The following is a 6,000-nucleotide window of genomic DNA, read 5'->3' as shown; positions in this document are numbered from 1 at the left end:
ACAGCTAGTAAATGCCTGAGGCTGGATTTGAACTCATATCTCCCTAACTCTAGGGCCAACGTACTATCCGCTGTGCCACCTAGTTGCCTCTTGGTTAAAGTAGCTAGAGTTGAGTATAAGGCAAAACAGAGAGCAATGGCTAGCATAGATTGGAACAGACTATAACACTTGTCCAGGAATGGGTCTAACAGACAGTAACACAATGACATTCTAGGACATCAGGTGAAGCACTGTTTTCAGAGCCACCTCTAACTCAGTCTTCTGTCTACAAAAAGTGTACACAATGATCATTTTCCCCACAGGAAAGGCTGCTTCTAGCTTCAAGCAACATTCTCTGCCAATGGTCTGAAGATGACTTTTCAGCTCTCTTCATGGAATCTTACTCAATAACTATAAAGTACGTTGCAGTCTTCTCTGCGGGCTGCACTAGGAAGGCGTAGAAGAGCGGACTGGCTTTTCTTAGAATTCTCCTGTGTACAGAGCCCCTTTTAATTCAGTTTTTTCCTGAGCTTTTACTGAATTTTATCCCTTTCTCCTGGATCTCTCACTTCAATACCTAGAAGGTATTTCTACCTTTTTAGTATCAGAAGCATAGGTCTGCCCCTCCACACATATATCCTGCTCAGAAGTATTCTTTATACACACATCCTTTCACACAGGTACACCGGCTTTTGATGCCCCTAAGGGCAGCTAAGTGGCTCAGTGGATAGAGCTCAAGTCTGGAGTCAGGAAGATTTCATCTTCCTGAGTTCAAATCTGATCTCAGATGCTTACTAGCTGTGTGACCCTGGGCAAGTCACTTAACTCTGTTTACTTTAGTTTCTTTTTCTACAAAATGAACTGAAGAAGGAAATGGCAAACCCTCCAGTATTTTTGCCAAGAAAACCCCAAAGGGGTCACAAAGAGATGGACACTACTGAAAGAACTGAACCAAAACAATGTAATTTCTGTAAAGGTTTACTCTTGCCACTGAATGCAAATATATATATATACATATATATATATTTCTAAGAGAAATATGTTTATGGAAGAAGGAGAATTGCTTTATTTACATTGCTATTTAATTTAAATGTCATTATTACTAAATAAGTGTCATCTGGCTGACTAATAAGAAGTAAAACACATCAGAGGGACCTTTTGGGGAGGATTCTGACCCACAAAAGACCTAGAACCTCAGCTAGCTAACCAGGGACCCAGAGTAAGAGGTCTTGCAGAGTTACAAAGACAAAAAGACCAATCTCATTACTTTATAGTCACATCAGTGACAATAATTTCTCTCCCCTCTTTTTATAATCACATCTTATAAATGATCTGATGACTGGTATACTACAGAAGCTTCCAACATACACTTCAACAAATATTAACTCTTAATATTTTCCAACTACATAGTGTAGTACAAACTCAGTGAAATATAGTAGAAAAAAACACCATGGAAAAAGTTGGAAGGCCTGTGTTCAACAACAACAAAATTTTAAACATTCCTTAAGCACCTATTATGTGCAAGGTACTGGGGGAGATAAAAATATTAATAAAAGTCATCCTTCAATAGATGATGAAACACATATCTCTCTTTTGGTAGAGGTGACAGACTACAAGTACAGAATACTGGAATATCTGTTCAATCAGTTTTGTGTAATTTTTTTTAAATTATGTATGTGGATTCAGTTCAAAGACATGAAGATATGGACAAATGACTACGACAATTTTTAAAGGCATCAATTTTTTAAATAAGAGGAAAAAAGTTTAGAGGATCAATTAAAAGTGAGAAACCCAATTAGAAGGTTCATACCAGGCCAGAAAAGATGAGTCTCTAAATGACAGAGAACCAATCATAAAACACGATGTTGTTGCCCTTATCCAGTCATTTTCAGTCATGTCTGATTCTTTGTTTCCCCATTTGGGGATTTCTTGGCAAAGATACTGGAATGGTTTGCCACTTCCTTCTCCAGCTTATTTGACAGATGAGAAAACTGAGGCAAACAGGGTTCAGTGACTTGCCCAGTAAAACACAGCTAATAAGTATATAAGGCCAGATTTAAACTCAGGAAGATGAATATTCCTGACTCCAAATTCAGCACTCTATCCACTGAGCCACTTAGCATTATACCCACCTCCTAATAGTGAGATGACACTCAAGAAGCAGAACGAAATTTATATTCTTTGAATATAGCAAATTTGTTATGAGGGTTTTAGGGCTTTTTCTTTTCTTTAATGAGGGAGAAAGAAAATAAAGATTGATTCATTGAAAAAAATAAAAGTTAGATTTTTTAAAAAGACATTATTTTTGCTCCCAAGAAGTTTACAGTATAGTTAGGAAGGCCAGTATACAAATTACTATAATTCAGTAGACTACTATAAGCACATAGGAAAGGTATAAGAGACTAGAAGGAGAAATTGCATTCATCCTTTGTTTTCTAAGAAGACCATGACATCAGAGAAATGATGACATGACTCGCACTTGACTTTGTTTTGAGTGAGGGAGGGCTGTGCAGGTCACCAGCCTCACTCTCTCCTCCTGAGCCATCTGGGTCCAGTGATCAGATATTCATCAGAATGACTGGAGATGGCCCAGGATGCAATGGGAGACCTTGGTCTTTTTTCAGGTACTCACTTAGAGGGAGGTAATGCCCAGTCAGCGAATGGGCCTCTTTGAGAAGTAGTCAGGGAATGGCCCCTTTAATGAGCAAAAGAAAAAATATCTAAATCAAGCTGGGAGGGAAAGAGAAACTGCTACTATTGGTAATCACTCCAAGCTATCCATTAAGTGGAGCTTGAGCAGGGACCTGTTGTTGTTCAATCTACCAGCTTCAAAGTGCACTGGGTTAAGGTTTGGGGAATGACAAGGAAGGAAGGACAGAAGGAGGGAAGGAAGGAGAGAAAGACATCTAGCCAGTAAACCCCAAGTTAAATGGGCAGCCTCTGACCATCCAAATTTACCTTCTTTTGGGGAGGAGAAGGAAGGGGAGAGGGAGACAGAAGGGAGAGGATGAGCTGAGTTACCTAGCTAGCTGGGTCCCCACTCAGGCAGCTCGGTCTACTCACAGGTTGTGTTCGTTCTTCATTTTCAAAGAAAACCATGAAGTCACTTTATATCTGGAGGGGATTTCAAGATTTCTTGGAGAATATGGACTTGAGTTTGGCCTTGAGTGTCAGAATAGGATGACAACAGGTGAAAATAGGGTTCTTTACAGGCATCAGGTCACTATTTGCGCAGTTTTGAAGGTAGAAAGAATTTATGAAATGATTGGTAGGAATTTAGTGAATTTGAAGGGGAGATGTAAGATAAAGGTATAAAAGTAGAGGAAGTAGAGGCTGTGGAGAGCTTTGAATAGTTTGGGGTTTTGTGTTTGTTTTGTTTTAGAAACTGGAAGCTGTTAAAGATGTTTTATAGTTAGTAGGAAAATGATATAGCAGCAGTGTGTAGGATAAGTTGGCTCAAAGAGAAATCCTTCCTAGAAACACAAGTTTGGGAGTCATCTCTGTAGAGTTAAAATCCCAGTGGATAAGATTGCTGAAGTTCTTATTAAAAAACAAACAAACAAATGAGGTGAGAAGAGAGCCTTAAGTATATCTACATTTAGGTGCCAACAAAGAGGAGCCAGCCACAGATACAGAAGAGAAGTCAGAATGATAGGAGGAAAATCAAAACAATTCAAAGTTGAACAAGCTTGAGAGAGACAAAGAGACAGAGAGAAAGAATACATCACAAAGAGTTGAATCACTCATTAGGTTTGCAGTCGTGGGCAAGTCATTTAACTTGTCTCAGGGCCAAGAGTTTCCTCATCTGCAAAATCAAAGGGTTAGGTAAGGTTACCTCTAAGAACTTTTTGGATAGTTAGGTGATGCAGTGGATAGAGTGATGCATCTAGATTGAGTTAAAAATACGGCCTCAGACGCTTCCTAGCAAGTCACTTCACCTTGTTTGCCTCAGTTTCTTCATCTGTCAAATGAACTGGAGAAGGAAATGACAAACCATTCCAGTATCTTTGCCAAGAAAACCCCAAGTGGGGACACAAAGAATCAACACAACTAAAAGAAATGACTAAATAAGAACAAAAGACTTTTTAAGTTATCTAAAATTTAATTCTTTTATTCTCTATGTGAAAAGTAATAGATCCCAGGATTTAGAAAACATAGGTTTTAGTCCCAACCCAATATATATTAACTATGTAATTATTGGCAAACCAGTTAACCCCTCTGAGTCTCTAAAATGGGCATTGTACTATTAGAATTGCCTGTCTCAAAGGTTTGTTTTAAGGAAAGGACCTCTTAACCTCTAAAGTCCTACATAAATGTGTTATTAATAGTAATAACAATAAATATACTGCAATCAGTTTACATCATTCAGTTGAATAATGATCACTGATTCTGACCCTGATTAAGCCAAGCCAATGAGCCAGAGGTTTCCCTTGTGCCAGTTTCAACAAGAAAAAATGAAGAATGTAACCTCTTGTTTACAAACTGGGAAGCCTGTGAAAACTTTGCCGAATATTTCTGTCCTTTTAGTGATAACTGATCTCCAGGGGCTTAGAAAGACAAGCTGTTTTGGTTTGCAAGTGTAGGTGTTTTCCCTGAATTTCCTACTCTCACAAAGCTTTCATTTATTCTAGTAACACACAGCCTGATAGTTTCCTGGAGACCAGTGGTCATTTGTGCTTGGGACCTGTGGCCAATGCTGTATGCACAAGCATTACTTAAGTCTCAGGGAATTCTAAATTCCTAACGCTGGTGAGTGAAGCAATACTTAATTCAGTTGGATCATAGGATCGTGACCTAGGGCTGGAAAGGACCTTGGAAACTATATGGTCCAACCCCCTCATTTTAAAGATGTAGAAATTGGAGCCTCAGAGAAGTTAAGGGTCTGGGTAAAGGTCAAAGAGGTATCAAGCATCAGAGGTAGGAGAATACAGAAAGGTAACCTGGCATTTCTAGCTAAAGGGCTAACCTGGGAGTCAGAAAGACATTGGTTCAAATCTTACCTTTGATACCGATTAACTGTGCTGAGAGAAAACCTCTTGGTGTTCCAGGCAACTAAAACTACAAATGACAGATGCCCATCTGCCCAGTGAAAGAAGTCCCCATATCAGGAGTTACATACCTATGAAATCATAGGTCTGAAAAACCAAAAGTTACTCGTGGGTACCAAAAGCTAATATATTGTTTGTGTCATTTTGACCCCAAGGGTCACAGGCAGCTGATTTAAGTGAAGCAATGAATTTCAACTTTGATGAGGGTACATTTTTCTGTATTTACATAGCATCTAAAGGACCCCTGGCAACAAATCTTCCTTCTTATCATTATAACTATTTTTAACAAAAAATAATCATGCAAAACATAATACCCATGTGTTGAGAATGATAAAGCCTAAACATCATTGCCAAAATCTGGTGCATGTTATCTTGGGGGGAAAACCCTTTGGCACAGTGAACCATGGAGAGGTTACACAACACGGCATAGTTTCAAGGCTGACACTCATACATTGTTCTTTCTCCTGTTCCTTTTTTTGACTACTCTGCATTATTCCACTAGTATATTACATGACTCTGGGCTATACCTTTAGTTTTGCTTGCGGCATATTTGTATCAGCACTGCCAGGGAAGCATCCTATTTTGGAGGGACAGGGAAAAGCCAGAAGAGAAGGCAAATTGTTTCCAAGTCAGAACCACCTGGTTTTATATTTGGTTCAGTCACCACACACTACTTACACACTGTTAAGATCTGTATTTCTCATGTTTAATATGAATGCATATGTAGAGCCTATATCAGATTGCACACTGTCTTGGGGAGTGGGGTGGGGTGAGGAAATTTAAAACTCAAAAGATTATGGAAATAAATGTGGAAACAAAAAAATAAATAATAAGATCTGAATTTCCCTGTGTTTGGGAATGCCCCGTAAGAGAACCACTGACGCAGAGAGCAACTTGTCTTTACCTTATAGTTCTAAAGATTTACTGAGACTCAAAGAGCCTAAGATCACCCAGCTAGTCAAAGAAGCATGAA

Source organism: Notamacropus eugenii, chromosome 4 (assembly GCF_028372415.1).
Source record: "Notamacropus eugenii isolate mMacEug1 chromosome 4, mMacEug1.pri_v2, whole genome shotgun sequence".
Taxonomy (NCBI): Eukaryota; Metazoa; Chordata; class Mammalia; order Diprotodontia; family Macropodidae; genus Notamacropus; species Notamacropus eugenii.
This window is presented reverse-complemented; position numbering follows the sequence as displayed.